The 22821-nt window shown below is 26.4% G+C and overlaps 1 long non-coding RNA gene across 5 annotated transcripts in view; it reads right to left on the reverse strand.

The window, feature by feature from the left end:
* Positions 1-320: 320 nt before the first annotated feature.
* Positions 321-22821, reverse strand: part of LOC147816998 (uncharacterized) — a 42388-nt gene continuing 19887 nt past the window's right edge. For 3 of the 5 annotated variants that reach the window (XR_015429790.1, XR_015429788.1, XR_015429786.1), the window contains exons 6-7: positions 7556-7654; positions 321-1047 (exon numbers count right to left, since the gene is read on the reverse strand). This is a non-coding gene — a long non-coding RNA (uncharacterized LOC147816998). The other 2 variants (XR_015429795.1, XR_015429793.1) reach the window with 2 other exon arrangements.

Below are 22821 nucleotides of genomic sequence, written 5' to 3' on the forward strand. Positions count from 1 at the left end.
ACTTATTAACATTGGCCCAAAGTTGACACCAGAATAGACTGATATACAAGTTTTATAGATGAAATATTATAAAATTAGTTTTCTTGTATTTTAATACATGCAAAAATTATCTATTTTGTTTCTTTTATCAAATAGGACCATTTTACCATTTACCATAGGACCATTCTTTGTCCACATTTTACAATTTTTTACTGATTTAAAATGAGCATCACCTATTGCAAATTTCATTTGGTGTAATTAAGATGGAGAGTGAGAGTTTTTAATAATAAGAAGAGTATTAAAATATTAAGAGTATAAGTGAAGTAAATATTGCACAGATTTCACACTAGCTTAAAACTTGCTTAATAATTAAGATATTTTTGTTTAAAATCAAGACCTTAATAACTAGATTTAGATGATCTAGTCATGGTTTATTATGCCTAATTCTAAACTTTTTAAAGTGTAACTATACTACTGAGTCTTAATGTCGTATATTAGTCAGAATCTTGACACTATACAGAATCTGATAAAGTATTAATAAAGTAAATTCACAATGAAAACCAAATTTCCTATAGAAAATAAATTTTTTAATTTAGCCATTAGGTATAAAATTCCATAGGAAGAAAGTTAAACAAAGGTATTGCTAAAATCATATAAAACAAAGGGAAAAAATTTAGATTCAGAAATGATGAAAAAACTCTTTACAAACATAATTTGCATAATCCATATCTAAATCATAATATTTAATTACATTCCCAGGAATTAGAATTAGTTAATAGTCATTTCAATAAGGAATAAATTATCAAACAAAACTTTTGGTAAGTTCAACTAAAGAACCAGATAATAATGCCATCAGTGAATTGTTAAAAGATTAAAAACTAAGCTTCAGTTTTCTGTTAACAATTGGGCTAGTTATAACCATCGCTATGATAATGGAAGAAAAATCTGAAGAAAATGTTATACCCACAGCAAAACCACACACACACATCATCCGTTTAAAAGCAGCTCCAACTTTATTTTTCTTTGCAAGTTTTTCTTTACTGGATATAGATTCCTCAGAGAAATTGTCTGAAAAAAAAAATAGTACATTAATATGGCTTCAATCTTTCAAAGAATTTTGTTTTAAGTTAGCGAAGAAATACAATATAAAAAGAAATTATTACCATAGAGGAGGTACAAAGACAAAAAAATTTCTCATATGCCCATTTTTTTGGATCTCATAAAGCAGGACCAAATGTCCAAAAGCTATATATGAGAAAATATAAAGTAATTACTATGTAGTAACATAATTTATAAAAATGCCTTATTAAAGTTTGAGCTTATTCAATGAAACTTAAACACTAACCTTGAAATGCTAAGTACCTTCTGAGAAGTTTTTTGAGAGCTTGTTACCGACTGAATCAAATTTTGATACAGCTGATATTGATATATTCAGAAAAATTTTCTTCTTTACACAAGTCAAAAAATTCAACTAACTCATCTCATCAAGATTAGGAATAAAAAAATCTAACAGCATTGCTGCAACAATGTATGCTTCCACACAGAGAGAGAAAGAGAGAGATCGAATGATTCTGACAAACCCCATAACATTTCCTAAAATCAAAAATGAAAAGTTCAAAATGAAGCAATTTGATGGTTACGCAATCTAATGAGGAATACATTTTTATACATGCTACAAAAATTATTATTATCAGTTATTGAATTTATTTGCAAATATCAAAAAAAAGGTAAAACAATCAATTGAATAAAGACAAATACACAAGAAATAGACAAGACACAATGAATTCAATAAACATTAAGACAAATTTAACACAAAAGTAATAATACAAACTTTGATTTAAAAAGAAACATAATTGGGTTCTTAATATAACGTTAGAAGTAATTTAAAAAGTAGAACATTACACTAAAAACTGCTAATTTGAAATAAACGTCAAAAAATAAAGTTTGGAAGAGAATGCAAATGTATGAGAAATGCCAAACTAATTTTCAAACATGATTATTTTATATAAATAAGAATATGTAACCAATTTATTTCCTTAAAAAGTTTTCAGCTTAGAAAAGCAGCAAAATTCATATTATGGTTAGATCACACGATGACAATTATCGGCAATGAAACTGGCAAGTCAATCGCTATCCTCTACTTTCTCCAAAAAATGCTCGAAAATCCTCATGCGATATAGAAATCACGGTTGCCCGAAATATTAGCAACTGCTCAGGCAATTTTTTTCTCTCCGTTAACACTTGAACAATTCAGATCATTTGCTTTTTATGAAATTTCAATTTTGTGGGATGACATATACAAAGGTAAATAAAAATGGCGACGACGCTGATGAAGAAAATAATCAGATGAAATTTTTTGATGATGAAACAGAAGTTTTTTAGTTCAATAATAACATTTGCCTTTAAATTAAAGCATTAAAAATACTTTTACATGATGAGATGAGAATCTCAATGAAGTTGATGTACCATAACAGGAACCTGCACATCATTTCAAAAGTGGTGAGTTCAGTAAACTATTTTCTACATTTTCTTTTAAAATATTTATATTTGGTTTAAACTAATAAAATTAAAACTTATTATAATTTATTCCAATCAAAGTTTTAATTACTTTAGATAGAAATAATTTCTATTTTAATGTATGTAAAGATTTATACTGGTGAAAAACTTCATTTTCAACTTCATTCATTCGCCAAACTTTGTGGCATTATTGTAACATAAAATATAATAATCATTGTATTTTTTTATTTTCAAACTTTAATCTTTATTTCAGCTGATTGTTAAAGCATGTGTTTGATTATTTGAAAAATTTATTTTATTTTTATTATTGAAATAGTTATTTTATTCTTCCCTAAGAATTCTTTTAATTTTTGAAAAGTTAATTTTAAAACAAGTTAGAAAACAAATATTTATCTTCTCTCTCACAAAGCTACACCATTTTTCGGTAATTATTGAAAAGTATTAGAAAAAGGTAGTAGTATTATATATAAGAAGTAATTTTTAAAAATAGAAATTCCCAATTTCCTTTTCTGTTTCTACATTCATCCCCTCTTTTTTTGTTAAATGATGATTTGCATAATATTTTGTTTATTATTATTCAAAGTTAACTCTCGATACTTTACTTTTTATTTATACTTTACATTTATCTATTGATACTTTACTTTTCTACAATGGTAGTACTGTTTGTCTACGATAGGTACTCTGTCCGCCACAAAGTCTGCGGCAGTCTGGTGCTATGGAAACAAGAAGAGAGCATTTTAGGGAGGGTGGCTTCGATGAAGAGGTCTCCTTTTCTTTCGCCTTCGATGATAGCTTGTATGGGGAGTATACCAGATTGGCTGACTCAGCCACCAGTAGGAGACTTATTTAATCTGATTCAAGAACTTTTTTAAGATTCGCATGAATATTTCTTTCTTACTTAAAATAATTCTCTCGATTCAATCAGTTGTTATTTTTTAAATACAAAGGAAAAAAAGTGAACAAATTCTGACATTAAGGGTAGTACAGGTTTTTTTAATATTACTTTTTAATTTTACGATATTTATTATGAATGTTCATTCATAATTAGATGGTTTAATTTCTAAACTTGCACATTTTTTAAAGCAGTTAATTTCTTTTATTACTTGAATTTTCTGGAAAAAGTGAAGAGCTTAAACTTAATAACTCTGATTTTAAAAGGAGATAAAACTTTTGCTGAAAATAAAAATAGTTCACGTTATCTGTGCCAGAGAAATATTAAATATCTTTATTTTGATTATTAATTTTTAAATATTTTCTTTCTTTATTTATTTTTTTTGAAACTGAAAGCAAGTGACCGCAACTAGGATGAAATCTAAAACTATCAACGATGATTTTTATCAGCACCCATCAAACCATCTGGAATTATCTGAAGTTTTTTTTGCTTAAATTACGTTTTCTTATTCATATTTTACTGTAACCTGTACAGTTTTTTTTTCACTATTTATTAAAAACAGTTTTTATTAGCAAATTTATGTTTTTTTTAATAACCAATTTACTATGTATGATAAATTTATAGATGAGTTATTTATTAATAAAACATTGAGCTGCTTTAAACAATTTTATACAATTTCCATACATATTCTATACATACATATAAATTTTTTAAATTTTTTTTCTAAAACAGAAGCTTTTGAAAAAGAGAAAAGATTAAAAAAAAAGGAATCACACGCTCTAAACGATGTTTCAGGTGCGAATGCTCATTTCTCTTAACTCTAGGGCTAATACAATAGATCGAAGAAAGAAGTCTCCTTTTCTCCCACCGAAACCAGTCTTAAGAGGGACCCCGCACCCCTACTTGAAATAATCATACCTCGTTACCATAGTCCCCGCCACCCCTCCAGACGAATGGACAGAGTACCTATCGTAGACAAACAGTAAGTATGTAAGTTTACCTTACTAATTTTTCAATATACTTTCATTTTTAATAGTCTTCGTTTATAAATACAATTTATTTTTTTTAAAACAAATTTCAGCCCAAACGTTAAAGCTACAAAATAAAATATCTGCCATCTTTCATTAGAGTATAGAATAATCTTAGAACTATAATCAAAATATCTGGCAAACTTTAAATATGTTTATAAGGGATACCTGACGGCTTAACTGATTTCAAATTAATGGTATTTAATCCCCCTTATTCTAATGTGTGTATTCCAATGTTAATATGTAAAATTTTATCATGATAGTGATTTCTTTCTTTTATTTCAGATATTTTGTGGAATCTTGCAAGGTTTTTTTGGTGAAGAAGGAAAGAGTTGTAAAATTTTTATGAATGAAATTAAAAGATAAAAAATGTAAATGAATAATGTTCTAAACATTTCACTTGACTTTTTCAATTGATTCTTGTATTATTTAAAATACAAAACACATTTAAAGCCTATAACAAAATAATAGGGTACATGAAAAAATATGCTCTTTATAAAATACAGTTTTTTTTCCTAGTTATTAATGAATTTATATAGTGTATATATTACAATAAATTTGTCTTAAAATAAATTATGTAACTTTTAATTAAATTATCATATACCAATAATGAATGCTTATCACAAACGGGTTGGTCGCTATGGCCTCCGGCCACGCGCCAACCAACCAAAATCACCATAGTGATATTTTTCCTCCACTTGTTGCTGGTGGTGGCAACGGGTGACTGAGATGGGGGATATGTGTTTTTAAATGTAACCAAGTAGTGTGCTTTAAAAGGGAGATTAAAAAACTATCTCCTATAATTGTACGATGAATAATTTTTGTTTGTAACATTTTTAATAAAGTCTTATAACTGAAGCTTTTAAAAGTGTTATATGCTTTAAATTTTACAATAATAAATTGCAAGTATGAAATTGAAAATCTTCTTATATTTCAAAAATAATTTTAAAAAGAAATTGGTTTTTCATAAAAATGATATTCCTGATATGCAATGTGAAAATGATGAATAGAAGTTATGATCCCTTAATGCAATGTAAATTAATTTTATGACAATAAATCCGGAGACATTATTTATTGTGTATTTTTTAGACTAAAGTAAAAAAAATAGAATTGATTTGATAGATCTAACAGTTTTAATGTTACAAATATTTTAAGATTAAAAGGTAAGTCAAAAAATGCATATTTCATACATTAAACCCTCATTTCTCTTTAAAAATTATTTCAAAGGTCTATTTTATTAGGTTAAGCATAAAAAATTGAATTTGAAGAAATGTCTCATTTGTTTAGATAGCAATGTCAGTTGCATAAAAAAGTCAAAAAATTGTACTTTCTACACATGAAACATTTAAAAAATTTCGAATTGCTTCACTATTAAATCAGACAGCTTGGTTTTATTCTCATTCAATTTAGTGTACACATAGCAGGGTTTGAGATTTTTTTGATTTTTTTTAAAAAAAAATTAAAAAATCAGATTTTTTTTTTATTTAAATCAGATTTTTTTGATTTTTTATTCAAATACACTGTAAGAAATTTAATTTATGATTAAAAATACTTCATAAATGTTTAGTCAAAATTAAATTAACATTAAAACTATATTATAACAATATTTTAGGAGCTTTAACTTACTAAAATAATTTTTCGTTATAATACATAGCTTTGAATGCATGGCAACCATTTTGGAACAAATGCATGATTGAAATTTAAAGACTAGATGAAATAGAGAATTTAAAGAGTACTTCAGGGGTCTGTTTAGGTTTTTCTGAAAGGCACCTATTTTGTGAAAATTTAGACAAAATTTGTGAAAATAAAAAATTATATTAAAAAATCAACACAAAAATATTGTAAAAATATGTATTTATCATTTCCTACGAGACACAAAACTAAAATTTTAAGAAAAAGTATTTTGTGAAATTATTCTACAGTTTTTCCTAAAGTTGAATTTGTGAAGGTAACTCTAAACGGTAGTAAATTTGGCTCGGACAGACCCCTGTACTTTAATTATTAAAGCAAAGTTTCAATTAGCAAACCATAATTTTAATTTAAAATTGTGATTTCTTTTTTTTCCTCTTGATTTTTAAAATGGCAAAATAAATGTAACAGATTGTGTTTATAAATGTAGTCATTCATCAAAAAATAAATAAAAATTTAATCTACAAATTTTTATATTAAAATATTCATTTTTAATCGTACATCAATAAAATATAATGTAGATTTTAATTCCATACTTTTTCAATCAAAAGGTAGAATTTTAATTAGCATTATTTGCATTTTTTTTTTAAAAAAAAGTCATGTTTATTAATTACTTTCTACAGCTATGCAAGTCTATATTAAGACAGCATTAAATGTTTACTTTAATCTGTACTTTCAATCTCAAGAATCAATAGATTTTTAAAAATGTAATTTCAAATGTGTTAGAATTTAACACACATCAAGAAAGAGAGTAATTTCGTTAACTAAAATTAATTAATGTAGCAATTTATTTGAAATAAATTTTAAAACAAAGATAAGAAAATAATAAAAGTATCAATATTTGAAACACTGTTTTTTAACTTTTAAAATCAATATATATGAAAAAAATTAGTTGATTTAAATCAATAATTTTTTTAAAAAAATCTTTTGATTTATATCATGATTTAAATCAACAAACCCTGATACAAATCAATAAAACAGGACTATAATAGCAGGGATTACAATAAAAAAAAAACAAATAAAATAACAGGGATAACAATGAAAAAAAGGATAATGTGGTATAATATACAAATGAAATCAGCTCTAATTTTATAAATCAAGTAAAATGCTACACGCAAATAAAATGACAATAAAAATTAAGAGTTATTTATTCAAAATGCTAAAAACAGCAACGTATAATAATTTTAAATAGAAAAAAAAATCTTTTTAAATGACTTTTTTTTTATTATTTAAAACTTTTAGGGGAAAAAAATCTAGAAAGTTTTAAACAATTTGTTTGCACATAGTTCTAATCTAAAGAACAGCTTTTCCAGAAGCGGCATTCTAAAATTAATAAATGGGCTTTTTTGTCAATTTTTTTGTGAAATAAAACAATTTCTGCAAAACCAATTTGGAATAACTTTTCAAAGTTTTTCCTAAAATCACTTAGAGATGTAACTGTATTGGTTACCCTGAAGGATTGAGCAGGTATCATAGTAGGTATTACTGTTTGAGGATAGCCATAAACTGGAACATTGACCATTCCAACCATTCCTTGCCCAACAGCAGCCTAGAAGGGAAAAAAAATTCCATTCATTCCATTTAGGCTTATCACAAAGAAATTACATTTTGCAAACATTTATAAACTGGTTGATTTAAACCTAGCAGTGAAAGTATGATGGAATTGAGAAACAATGTACATAGTTATTTAAATAAACAATCTTTATTTTTTTAGATAAAAATTATAATTTAAAATATTATAACAGAATCAGGGTCTGTCAAGACATTTTGTGAAAGGTTCTGTATTTGTAAAATTGAGAAAAAAATTACTCGTGATTTGTGAATATAAAATAAGTGTTAAGTCACATTCTTTCAACCACGGTCCTGTTTTGTGAATTTGTGCAAATAGGGTTCCGTTATTGCAAAAAACCTTTTCAAGGAGCTTTTAAATTGTAAATGGACACAAGATTATGCTCAACACTGTAAAATTATAATTAAAAATATTTAATTTTCAAAAATAAACAGCTATTGCTGCTACTAAATTAGAGATGCAACATACAAATATTTGGTATTTAGCCTATACTGCACAACAAAGAATATTCATTTTGGACAAATAATGGAAACAAAATCACTCACATTTTTAATAATTTCAATGAACACATTTTAAATAACATAACTTAGTTATGTATCACTCTTATTGTGTTGCACATTAAGTAAACTTAAACAATTCTTAAATTTACAATAGTTTTTTTTAAAAATTGATATAAGTTAATTTTTATTTACATAATATTTTATCAATAAATTTTATGAATAATATATTGCTCAATTATTTACAAAAAAATATCCTTTAATATCAATAAGAATGTACACTCGATGTTTGTAGAAGTAGATATATTTTCTTTGAATACTACATTTTGAATTTATAAATTTTTCTTTTACTTCGAAGAAGTTAAGGGATCTAATATAAATGAAATGAGATCAAATTTAGCCTTATAATTAAAGCAGAAAAACATGATTAACAAAACACTTAGCATCAGACAATTTTCCCTGCCCATTTACAATAATACATTTCGAATTTATAAATTTTTTTTGACTTCGAAGAAGTTAAGGGATCTAATATAATTGAAATTAGATCAAATTTAGCCTTAGAATTAAAGCAGAAAAACATGATTAACAAAACACTCAGCATCAGTCAATTTTTCCTGCCCATTTACAATAATACACAAACGTCTTTCGAGTGTCACTTGTGAAGGGTCCGATTAAAAGACAAATTATTTTGTGAAGGGTCCATTAACGGACCCAAATTTCTTCTAAACAGACCCCTGAGAATTAAGACAAAATATTCTGACATAATATATTTCAATTTTTGAAATGAAGTCTAAGTTTAAATTAATCAGATTCATCAATGTATGATTAGCATGAGTTTCAGCCAGTAGTTTGAAAAACCACATTATTTTTGTAGTTCACTGCAACTACACAGAATTTACAACTACAACTTGCTACAAATGCAGTTAACTACAACTATTTTTTTAAAAAATGAACTGACTACAAACTATTTTTGAATTGTAGTGACTACTTCACTACTTTGAGACAAACTTTGCTAGAGAACTTAGTTTACACATATATTCAAAATGGGTGTGAATAAGAAATTGGCTTACATTAAAATACAAGGGAATAATTAAGAAATATTTATTCACGTTCACATGAGCCAGTTTGTTACTCCAAAAAATGTGTTTCGAATTTGATAATATAATCTTAAACTTTTTATGCATTTTTCCATGAGATTGGTCCCCATATTATAAAAATGACTTGTTTATTTTTTCTTAAAAAAATATTTATAGATATTTTTTACAGCAATCAAAACAAAAAAAGGGTGCATAGCCAAATCTTTCAACAAAAAATAAGCACCTTTTAAGAACTTTTTAAGCACTAAAAAAATATTTTTAAGCATACATTAACAAAATGCAAAATTATTTTCAAAGAGTTTACATGATCGTGATAAAATAACTAGTTTTTGACAAAGAAGTCTTTTCTTGATTATATTAGCCACCATAAAAAGATCAAGAGATTTTTCGGTCCGAAAAATGAGGGTGGAAAATGAAGCCTGGAATTGAGAATATCTAGCAAAATGCAGCAGAGTTGCACATGAGAGTGCTAGAATCTCCAAGAACTCAGGTCAGGAGACGAACATGCGGTTTCGCAAGTATTTCATTAAACATGTAAAATGATAGCTGCTTTCATACGCTATTGGACAAACGATAGGCCGAAATGGATTGTGGTTGAATAAAATGTGAAAACGTTGAATAGAACAAGGTGAAAACCGCGATTTTGCAAAATACATGCCGAAAATCGACATAGTAAAGAAAAAAATCTCTTTTTCAAAAGCACTTTTTAAAAATACTCAAAGAAAAAAGCACCTTTAAGGGCTTTAAAAAAAATTAAAATCGAGATAAGTACATTTAAGCACATTTTAAAAACGCTACACAACATGAAAAATAAAAGCCATTAAAAAATAAAGATTAAAATAAACACCATTTGCTGAAAAACAATAATTTTTTCTTAGAACCATTCATATCTCTATATATCACAAACTTTTATTCCTAACTCTATAAATTTTCTTTTTTAAAAACTAGAGGGCTCCGCCCCCTGCTCGCTGACGCTCGCCAACCCCCGGAGAATTGCTTCGCAATTCTTGCTTGGTTTGCTTCGCAAAACCAAGAATGCTTTGATTTCATATATTTCAATATTAAACTGAATATTAACAGTTATCATCGAAAAGAATTAATTTTCTTAAATGCAGAATAAGCAGTGTGTCAATATCAATGTCACTTTTTTTCGTTGACTACAGTTCCTTCTATGTCCTATTTGTTCTCTAAATGAGCCAAAATTGTCAGAAATTAACATCAATGTGCAGATATAATCTTAATATGAAACTTGTTTAAAAAAAATGATAATCACAATAATACAGACTTTGTCCCAAAGAAATGAATATATTTTTAACACATTTAATTCAATATATATATATATATATATATATATATATATATATATATATATATATATATATATATGCAAACACTATAATATTTTTCAATAAGCAATATTGTTAAGAACAGGGTAATTTTTAAAAAAATATTTTAATATTCAGCAAAATAACTATAAATGAAAACATTAATTTTGCGGAATTAAAATAAACAATGCACCAATAGCATTTTCTTTACGCTAAATACATTTATAAATTTGACATTATATATATATGTTATAATATTTCTCTATATACAATATTTAAAACCAGATTAAACTTACGAATTAACGTTTTAGAAAACAAATAATCAGATTAATCAATATATCAATACGAAATAAGTTGAGATGTTGTAAAACTGAAGAATGAAATTCTAACTATTTTGTGATTGGTTGCATCTCTGAAAAAGAAAATTCAGACTTGTAAATCGCTTTTTTAAGCTTGCCGTTTTCAGACATGTGATTGGCTGTTCTGAACGGCGGTTATTCTTCATTATTAACTGCAAAATCGTGCTTTAAAACTAAAATAAATAAAAATTTAAAATTATGTAAAAGATTTGAATGCCCTAAATGTCTTCCCTGAAAGATTCTGAATGAATTGATTCCTTAATCTTAGATTTTCATCACGTAGTTAAAAAGTTTTTCAGGGGACAAAATTAACTGAAAAAACTTTTTTTTAGAATAGAGAGATTCCCAATTTGAGCATTTCATTTTAATTCTTTCAAAATTTCAAAAAAGAGGAGGACGACGAAGAAACTGAAGTAGATCCAACACGGAAGACGTTGGAAGTATTATGCGTCCAATTCTTCCATTGCGGTGTCACATCATTATTTGATTATTTTGCAATTTACAACAAATAATAGTTTCATTATAATGTAATAAAAGTAATAATAAAGTACATATTATTTTAAATAATTTTTAACCAAAAATATTTGTTCATATCTGTCCACATTGGAGAAATAAATAACGGAGATTTTACTAGCAACATTTCTTAGGCTATGAGTAAAGTTTTGACACATGATGCATAATTATGTAAGTCAAAAAGTAAAAATTCACATTTAGAAATAATATAAGCACTTACATTTAGTGAAGTAAAAAATATGCATACAAATCTTAATCTAAAGAAGATTTTTAAAACCATTATTTATAAATACTTAAACTATTTTATTTGAACAGCTGACCCAATTCTGGGCTTACGATTGCCAATGTTCAACTCTGTATTCTTGTAATTTTGATCCCAATCCAGAAGACGAGGGAGCTCCTGGATCAGTACCCCCAGAGATATTGATTTGTTATGGGAACACGTAGGACTTTGCAACTCGACAGATTTAACATGCAGTCACCATTCACTACACGGGGAGTCTTCGGTCGGTTTGGGATCGAACCCACAAACTCTAGGACATGGGCCTAGTGCCCCACCAACCAGGCTATCCCGGCCTCTTCTTAAACTATTAACATTCAGCATACTACAGTACTAGCAATAGTATCATCTGTTGAGTAATAAGATAATTATTTTTGCCATCAGTGGATATTTTATCACCAAATTTTTTTTCTTAAATTTCTTGAACAAATACGGAGAAATTTGAGAACATATGGGTAAACAGGAGATCGTAAAATACAGGACTTGGCAGGTATGTTTGTTTAATTTTTTAAAGAAGAAATAATTTTTTTTCTTGATAAATTCAAAAATCAAATTGGAAAGATATTAATTGTCCTATGGCATTCTGGTCTCTTGCGTTTTCTCAAGACTAATTTCAGCCCTCAGGAGTTCTGAAGAGAGGTCATATCAATAACTGTTAGAAAATAAAAGAAATAGCTTTTTCTGAGGACGAAAGTGAAAAATGTTTCTGAAATTTGAAGTGCACAAACATCTTAACAAATCGAACAAAATTTTATAAACACTTTTTTTAAAGTCATACAATATGCAAGTTAATGTAACATTACATTTTTACAAGAAACATGCTATAATTATCATTCTTGAAATTGCACTTATTCAAACTCAATTAAACTTGATATAAGCTTTAGTAAGTATAAATTCATGCCTAACAAGTAAGGTAACATAGAGGGCAAAAATACAAGTTTGTTTCATTTTTTTTAAAAATAAAAAATTTTAGCAATCTTGAAAAGATATTAAAATCAATTTTTATAAAAATATTGTTCTTACCACAGGTGGTACATTCTGTGGCACACCAACATAGTTTGACACAGGTGTATTTGGACTCCAGTTCACACCACCAGTTTCAGAACATATTTTTGGAGAACCCCACTGATGACCACCAGTTCTAAATTTTGAAATGAAATGACAATCTTTAAATATTTTTAATTATAATAACCAAAATATAAGTTTTGGTAAAAGAATTTGCAATTTAATTATCTCCATTAATTATAAATAATTTAATAAAATTTGTACAAAAATATATTTGACATAATATATGCAAGCATTAAGCATAGAAGATTTGGGCATCAGAGGTCCACATAAAAAAAAAATTCTGAGAAATTAAAAAACTAATTTTTTAATTAATTATTTTCTCACCACATTTAAAACAGTTTAAAAAAATTTTTAATTATTTAAAAAAAAAAACTAAAGAAATACTTTTAATAAAAAAAAAATTAAAAAAAAGATTTCAGATCTAAAGAAAGTGGTCTAGTTTACACAAAGTACAGTGATTCTCTTTCAAATTAATACGTTTTCTAAATCTAAACTTAGGATATTTTTAGTTGATTATAGACACCTACACCGATAATTTTGCAGTCTTATTTCGAAAACAAAATAGAGGAAAAAGTTTTCATTAACAAATTTCAAATGCAAAATAAAATGGTTTAATATATGGACATAACATGTTACAAACATAACATTAGAAAACATAAAATATATTGTAAAACGAAAAAGTTGAAAATCATAAAATGTTACAAACTATTCCTCATTTTAAAAATTATCTATCATCAAACATATTATAATTTAAATTTTTATATATTTTTTTCAGCATCAGATATAAAATATTGCTAGATTTATAATGAAAAATATTTTCAGAATTCTATTTTGATTAGACTTTTAACATTTTTCAGGTTTGGCAACTTTTATGAGCGGGTGGTCACTCAAATTTTCCTTATTTTACCAGGTTTTCCAAGTAACTATCTTAAACTTCCAGGTCTGTGTTTCTTTTCTCTTAAAAAGTGCAGGATGTGTACAAAAAAAGTGTCTATATTACAAAATATTTTATTTAAAAACTTATTTTTTTAACATAGCATCTTGAAAAAAATAATTTATTTTGACAATTTTGCAAGATTTTTTTATTTGTTTTTTAATGTTTTGGTACAACATTAATTTTTAGGAAATTAAGACATGGAGAAAAATACGTTTAACTTGTAGAATATATTGTTTTTATTGAACACAATTTTTTTAATGTGTTACTTTAATTAGTTTTTGCTCAAAGTGTAACTAGAAAATGGAAAAAAAGAATGACCAATAAGACCTTGGATAGGTATTGTTTAACATATTTTCATTAAGCAAAAAGGAAAACCGTTTCAGGTGATTATATATTAATACATTTTTATAATTATAGTGGCTCCCGAAAGTCTTCGTTCACTTATAACTGTTATTGAAATAGGCAATAAAAATTCATTAATTCAAATGAATATTTCAGACAATAAGATGTATAATCTAACCTTAAGCAAAACTGCATGGAATATTTTAAAAACAAAGCAAAAGTTTATTTTTAAGATATCAATAATGAAATAGCAACAAAAATTAAATGTTTTCCGATTTCAGAATTAAAATTATCATCTGTTGCTTTAATTTTTTCATTTCATTATTTTTCATTTCATTTTTTATATATTTATTTGCAATTTAGTATCAAATTTGAGACAGCAAAATTATATTTTTTTTAAAATTAAAATTATATTTTAATTTTTGCTTCACTGTAATATTTTCTTTTATCTTTTAAAAACGCCTCATGGTCATAATAAAACAATAGTTGATTATTTGTCATCATAAGAGGTAAATCAGTAATGAATATTGTTAAATTAATATATTATGTCCTATTGCAATATGCGATAAAATGTGTAATATGCAATAAAATGCTAAAAAGAAGGACTTCATATCAGAGATTAAAATTATAAAATTTGTGGAAAAATTCATAAATTTACAATTGAGCGTTGAAACAGTTTCTGTAAAATTTTATAAAAAATATTCTGCTCGAATTTGTTCAGACAAAAAAAAATAGTTACATTTATTTACAAACTTATAAAAGCTATTCTAATATATTACTAATTAGAATATTTACTAATAGGCAGGGATTTTTTTGAAAGTGTACAATGACTTTTGTGCGATAAAGTGATTGTTACTTTTTGATGATTGATTTCTTACAAATTAACTTTTGCTTTGTATTTAAAATATTCCATGCAGTCTTGATAAGAATAGAATATATTTTTTTATTATTAAATATCCATTCTGAAATATTCATTTTAATTAACGAATAGTCTTATTTCATTTAAAGTCATAAGTGTACCAACACTTTTGTGAATCACTGGATTTACATTTCAATATAAAGCTGTACTGTAAACTGTATTTTATCTTAACAGTGCATTTTAAAAAATTAATTGACCATATTTTCTTAAAACCAATATCTCAAGTGAAATTTTTAAACAATGTTTTTTTTTTGAATTAGCATTATTATTTTAAGAGATTCAGTATCCAAAAATAAATGTCACAAATGTATAATTGTCTAACTTTTTGTTGTTTAATTTATAGAAGAAAAAAGATAAAATTCTTTAAATTTTATTCTTTTTTTTCTTAAATGAAATTAAAATATTTAAAGAATTCCAATCTAAACACATAGTTTTTTAGTTTAGTATAGTTAATTGTTTTTGTTTTAACAACTAGACTCTTGTACAGTGCAGAAGTAAAACACTAAGTTTCGTTTCCCTTCTTTGTACTAAACACATATTAATAAAAAAAATTATATTTTATGTTTATACATCATTTAATATGTTTCCTATATGTTCCTTAGTCATTGTCAGCTTTTTTAGGAAAAAAGAGGAATAGTTTTGAAACATCATCTCTGGAATGCAAGCAACATTTACGAACTTTTGATATTGTGATAACTATACAATTCGAATTTTTGAATCCAAAAACTAATATTTACCAACAAAACCGTAAAATTTGATATTAATATACAGTTAGTTCTAAACAAAAAACTTTTTTCAAAATAAAAATATACTATAAAAGGTTAAAATGAAATAGAAAAAATTAGCATTAATGCAAGAATTGTAACAATTTGTCGACAAACACTGCTGTTAGTGATGGGTGAAATGTTGTGATTGGTTGGTTTGCTGAGAAAAAATAATTTACAGATTTCTTTGAATGGGAGTTCAAAAGCTTTCAGAAAAAGAGTGCAATATAAAATCTATTATTATTAAATTATAACCAACTAATTTTTAGAGAATTTAATAAAGTTAAAGATACAAAAACATTTTGACTCATTTTGTCAAAATAGAAAAAATTACCACTCTCAATTGCAAACAAACTAGAATCATTGTGTGAACAAACCCACGGACAGAATTTAAAAACCGAAGGAAATATTCTAACCCCGTCTTCCACATCCACCATAATCTTTGCCTTTCCTAAATTGCACAGTCCCATAGTCTGCATAGAGATCAAAGGTTTCTACATTTGCTTAGCAACCATGGGAGAATTTTATGTTGTATTCTAGTTTAACAGGGTTATAATGGAGCAAATTTTGATGAAAGCAAAGTAAGTCGATGATATTTTAACTGTTTGGAAACACATTTCCGTCTAAAAAATGTGGGTATAATGGATGAAACAATTTAAATTAAGAAAATTAGCAAATAATTTAAATTAGTGAAATTAAAAAAATATAAAAGAAAAAATTTCCAGCTTTTCTTTAAAATTTCCAAGTTTTTATCCATATTTCCCTGATTTTTCCAGTATAAAAAAAATTCCCTGATAATTCCAGGTTTTCAAGGTTTTCCAGGTGGGTGGCCACCCTGTAAATCTCTGAAGGGGTAGGGAATTTTCTCCAGATCCCTGTACATTTGGTACAGCAATGCGACTAACCACAGGCCTCTCGATTCCACAGATTTTAATAGCACATATATCGCATGTACTTGGTGGTGTCGAGGATCGAGCATCGCCTCCGTCAAGGACTAGAATGGCCCTTAAAACCCCTATTAACCGGGAACTAAGTTTAAATGAAAAAATCTTGGTAAAAAAACATAGAAAAAAATTTGTCGCACTAATGTCAAAATATGAAAAAAGAAATATTTAATTTCTCTCTTCTTTTTTTGTTCTTAAAGGTGGGTTTGTTTTTTTAGGGTTTATGTATTAGCATTGCAAAATTTAGGTCTTAATTTCAATTTTTGAGGAACTTTCTCTTTTCCTTACTTAAATCCTTTTCTTTTTTATTTATATGATCTAAATAATTAAAAACAATTTATTTAACTTCATTAACTATTTAAAACCTTCCAAGCATTGTGTCCCTAGGTAAATTTTACTAAAATTCCCTGTTATGTAACATTATTGCCCAATATGAAAAAAAAAAAAAAGACTATTCAATGCAAGAAAGCCAAAAACTGAAAGTTCGGAAAAATAAACCGAACTAACGCTCTAACTATTTTTAAAAGTGCTTCAATTTCACATACACAAAAACTCACTCATAAATAATATTTTGCAAAGAAATAAAGAATTATCATTACTTGCTCTTATGAAAAAAATTATTTTTCTGACATTACAACAAAACTTACAATTATTATTTATATTTTATGCTATTTTATATTATTTTTTATATTTTATAAATTTATATTATTCTTTACTATGTATGATTTTTATAAATAACTTATTTATTGCAATTAAGATTTTATAATTAAACAATTTCAAGATTACAAATTTAAAGATTCAAAGCCAAATTTAATAAATTTGTAAAAATGTTGTTGTGGGTAAAAACGTCTTTTAATAACAAATATTTTAAAACTTCCCACACTAAATTTTATTACGAAAACTAATTATGAGAATTATCTTTTTACCTGTCTTTTGATACGTATATTTTTTTTTCATTAATAAATATTATATACATTAAAGAATCAAGATTGATAAATTTTTCAAAATACTTTTATTCTATTTTTATAATTTATGAAGTTTTTGGAAGGAAAAAAAATTAAATCAGTATTTTAAAATAAAGTAAATGTCTCTTTCATGCAGTAAGAACGTGGAATTTAAAAGTAGACACATTTCTTAGTAATTATTTCGAAAAAACTTATACAGGGTAAGCGATAATTGCAAAGTAAGAAATTAATAAATAAATGTTAACATAGTTAAGCAAAAATAATCGTTTCTATTTCATGTTGATTGAAGTAGAAAATAATTATTATAATATTAAAATTATTTTTTATAAACTCGTATGGTGAGCGATAATTACAATATAAAAAAAAATAGTGAATCAATTTTTACATAATAACAAAAAAATAAATTTTTTAATTCATGATCTTTGAATAATAATAATTATAAGTATTCGCATATTAGCATCCCACTCTAGAGTAGGATCGAACCTAGGACGCCGTACCCTTCAGGCGAACGCTGTAACCACTAAACCACGACTCTTGTTCTAGACTGAGATAATTTAAATTTAAGTAATGTGTTTCTACGTTATGTTCGTTGCATGTCAAGTTGTAGCAAATTTTTACTTTATTCAGTATTTTGGAAAATTTCTTAATTTTCATCATAGTTTAGTTATATAAGAATTAAAACTCATATTTCCCTTGTCAATTACTGATAATGAGCCGACTCAATATTATCAACAAGCAAATATTTATAACCAGTTTAATGAAACAAAAATAATTATAAGTATTTAAAAATTTAATATGAATTGTAATGAAAATCTGCAATGTACAGTTTATTCGAATTCAAGAGAGACGTAAAAGATTATCTTTCATGGGCTCTCACAGGTTCACCCTTTTTGTTTGAAACATTTTTAATATTCAATTTACGTTTATAATCCTAAAACATTTACGTAAATATAACTATGCAACAAAAGGTCAATTTTTCGTTAAAATAACAACTTTAAAAAACGGTCGAAAAATGGATAAAAAGTGCACGTTAAAAAACGGATTTTTAATATGTATTTTTTATTATATATGATTTTCATATAAGATTTTATTATGAAACAATTTCTAGATTATAAAATTCAAGATTCAAAACAAAATGTAATCAATTTTTTTCTGTGTAAAAACGTTTTTTAATAAGAACAATTATTTTAAAACTTCCTACACTAAATTTTATTACGGAAACTAATTGTGAGACTTCCTTATTATCTGTCTTTTGATACGTATGTTTTTTTTTCCTTCAGTAATGAAGATATATACTACATTAAAGAAACAAGATTGATACATTTTTCAAAATACTTAAATTTTATTTTTGCTATTTATTGAAGTTTTTGTAAAAAAAAAAAATTTAAATCATTGATACCGTTAAAATAACGTCCTTTTAACGGATACGTTTTATAACGAATGAAGAACTTTTGAAAATCATCACGTGAAAGTAATGTAATTTTAACATATACGTTTTGATGAATAAAGAAATGGTGAAAATCATCACGTGAAATAAACGTAATTTTAACGTAAGCCCAAAACCTTATAACGGACAAACGGATTTTTGACGTTTATTTGCCCTTTCATGCTGAATGGGATTTATATATATATATGTACATATACGTTATGAAAAGTGGTTACTCAAATTCGCTGATAGTAATATCGTATTAAAAATATATTTTTTTTTTTAAATCATGCAGAATTTTGTAGCAATAACCATTGAAAAGGCGATCGAGAAACAAAACAGACTTAGAATGGAATCTGAGCAAATTGAGTGCATTAAAAAGTGACGACTCAAATTTGCAATTCAAAATTTTTTAAATATTTTGCTTTTTTTTGGGGGGGGACAAAAATTCATTGTGTTTAGAAGCCTGAGGGCCGCAGGTTGTCAAACTAAGTTTTGTTAAAAAAAAACATTGCTAGCAGTACAGAAAAGTTTCTAAACAGTCTCCTGTTCCAGAAAAATAGTTGCTTTTTTTAGCCTTTTCAGGCAAAAAGTTGCCATAGTTGTCTCAGACCGAAAATAGTTGCAAATAGTCGCATTTTAGTCTTCTTTTGCAACCCTGTCCACTGTTTGAAAACTACCCTATAATATTTATCGTAACGAATATAAATAAACAAATGAAAATAATTTAGTTAGCCAAGATAAATGCTAATTATAAAAATATCGTGTAACCAATATTTATCGTTTTCAAGCAATTATTAAATTTGGCACTGAGGAGATACAACTGTTTACAGTAAGAAATCATAAAATATTCGAGGGTCAAAATTTTTTGTTACAGGGTGCGTAGCCAGATTTTTCAACGAAAAATAAGCACCTTTTAAGCAGTCAAATATTTTTAATCACATTTCAAAAACAAAAACACAATTAGGATCTGAGCAGTAATAAAAATTATTTTTTTTCTATCGTTTAAAGTTCTTAATTTATAAACATGAAGTCAATAAATTTGGAAACATTTTCAGAAACTTTACATAATGATGATGAAATAACTAGTTTCTGATAAATGCTGCAGAGAAAATTGTGATTGAAAATTGTCATGCAAGCACTTTTTAAAAAACGCTACACACCTTGTGGTTGCTAAGTTTATGTTTTGATGTATGATCTCTGTTTCATAAATCTCATTTAAAATTCCATAACACCACATGTAAATGATTGAAAAGTTCATATGAAACAAAATTTTGTTACAATTCTCTTATAGCCGTAGCCTTGTAATTTTGAACCCATTTCTGAAGACAAGGGATTGGGAGAAATTTGTCTTCGTGGAGGACTTTTTGATGGAGCAAACCCACATTTGCGTTACATGGAAAGGAAAACCACGAGAACATCCCACGGTTAGGCTGACTGCAAGGAGACTCTAACCCATGATCCGTCTACCACTGAGAATATTTCATCTCAGCACAGTGGTCGGTGCAAGCCGTATGATTGGTGAGCACCTCATTGGAAGGCGAACGCTTTATCCCCTGAGCCATCGTCGCTCTGCATTTACACATTGAAAAATTTATAACTAAAAGCATGCGGAATTTTGCAGCAATAACTGCGAAAAAAAGCAATCAAGAAACAACATAGAATTAATGGCATCAAAAAGTGATAACTCAAATGAGCAATTCTAACTTGTCGGTTTTTTTGTTCTTCAAAAAACAAAAATCATCGTATTTAAAAGCTGCAACGGGATGCAGGTTGTGAACCCATACTTTATATAAATCAGGGTGCAGAGCCAAATGCTTCAACAAGAAATAAGAACCTTTTAAGTACTTCTTAAGCACTAGGAACAATATTTTTAAGCAATATATATATTAACAAAATGCAAATTAATTTTCAAAGACTTTACATGATCATAATAAAACAACTAGTTTCTGACAAAGAACTCTTTTCTTGATTATATTAACCATTATAAAAGGATCAGGAGGTTTTTCAGTTTGATATCAGAGGGTGGAAAATGAAGCCTGAAATTGAGAATACAAAATGTAGCAGAGTTGCACATGAGAGTACAAGAATCTCACCAAACTCAGCCAGTAGACGGATATGCAGACTGGCAAGTATTTCACCAAACATGTTAAATGATTGGCGCTTTCATACACTATGGACTGCATAATTATTAGCTAAATTTAAGAAGCATTATTACAAGCTCGTAAAAATCATAAATTATGTACTTGAAATGAACAACAAATGTTAAATAACAGAGAAAACAAATGTTTAAAATTTATTCTCTCTTTTCCTGCCTCTCTAAAGCAAAAAGTATAAATAACAAACAAGTTAATAATTTTTTTGTAAATTCTAAGACATACAGAGAACGAATACATTGAAAAATATGTATACAATACTGTTAAAAATTCCATTCATTACTTTTAAAGCAAACTATGCGGGTTTTTTTTTTCTTTTTTTCATAATTTAAAAATAATTCCAGAACATTATGCTTTACATTTTACAAAGAACCATTTCTGTAACTTCATTATGCAATGCATTATACATTTAAAATGCAGAAATATAACTGAAATAGTTATTTTCATAATAATTTTTTTATTAATCCCTTTGGTAATAGGCAAGCAATATTTTATCAGTTTTTACTTTACTTAACTTTTATATTTAGTATGTAAAAGTAACATGTCGAATATAATAGAAAAATACTTATTTCTGGGCAAAATTAAGTTGTTTCACGGGGAAAGAAGAAGAAAAAATCTTTCTGGGCTGGTTCTTTTCTGAACCCTATAATATAGTATTATTTTTAGAAGCGGTATTATTTTGCGAGAAACAACAGTCTTCAGGAATATCAGTAAGTCATAACATTAAAATTGCAACAGTTAGATTCTCAGTTTATGATTGAGAAAATTTAATAAGGCACAACATGAAAAACATTCACAGAAAAGAAAATTAAAAGGGAACTTGAAACCAGGAATGAAAAGTTTTAACCACAGTGAAAGAAATAGGTTTCCTCTCACATATGAGGAAGAAACTTTTTTTTCAATCAAGAAATATCAAGCATGAATTTAAAACAAAACTTTAAGAAATCCATAACTATAATCTAGTTTAAACAATTGTATTATTTCCAAGTCATTTAATAAATCATTTTTAAGTAAGAGAAAAGTCAATATTTAAAAAGGTTAATTATAAAAAAAATTGCTAATTAGATAATTAATTTGCAGCCTATTACTGCAGCAGTATATAAAGTATGAATAAAAAAATAAAAAGAAAGAAAGAAAACAAAATAAATAAAAAATTATTTCTAAAAAAAGAACATTTAACAGTAAATATTTATTGGATCAATTCTTTTTGAAGCATTTTTGATCTTTTATGCTTTTTCACATAATTCAAGAAGTATATTAAAACATTAGCTACATTAGGTCTCTATAAGAGTAATTTGGGTACCGTTTATAACAGTGCCTATTAACACAAAACACATAGCAACTAATAATAACACCATTAAAAAATAATCACAGGCATCAATAATATTTTGTTTTATGCTCCACCCATGAAAAAGATAAGCATACCTTATTTTACGTTTTTTTTTTCCTTCAGATTTATTATACAGGTAAGTGTTAAAATTAAGCATCTTAAATTGGACACAATTGAAACAGTCTAAATTAAAAGAAAAACACTTATACCATAATATTGGTGGT

Source organism: Parasteatoda tepidariorum, chromosome 1, assembly GCF_982258835.1.
Source record: "Parasteatoda tepidariorum strain Cologne lab strain chromosome 1, Ptep-v5.0, whole genome shotgun sequence".
Taxonomy (NCBI): Eukaryota; Metazoa; Arthropoda; class Arachnida; order Araneae; family Theridiidae; genus Parasteatoda; species Parasteatoda tepidariorum.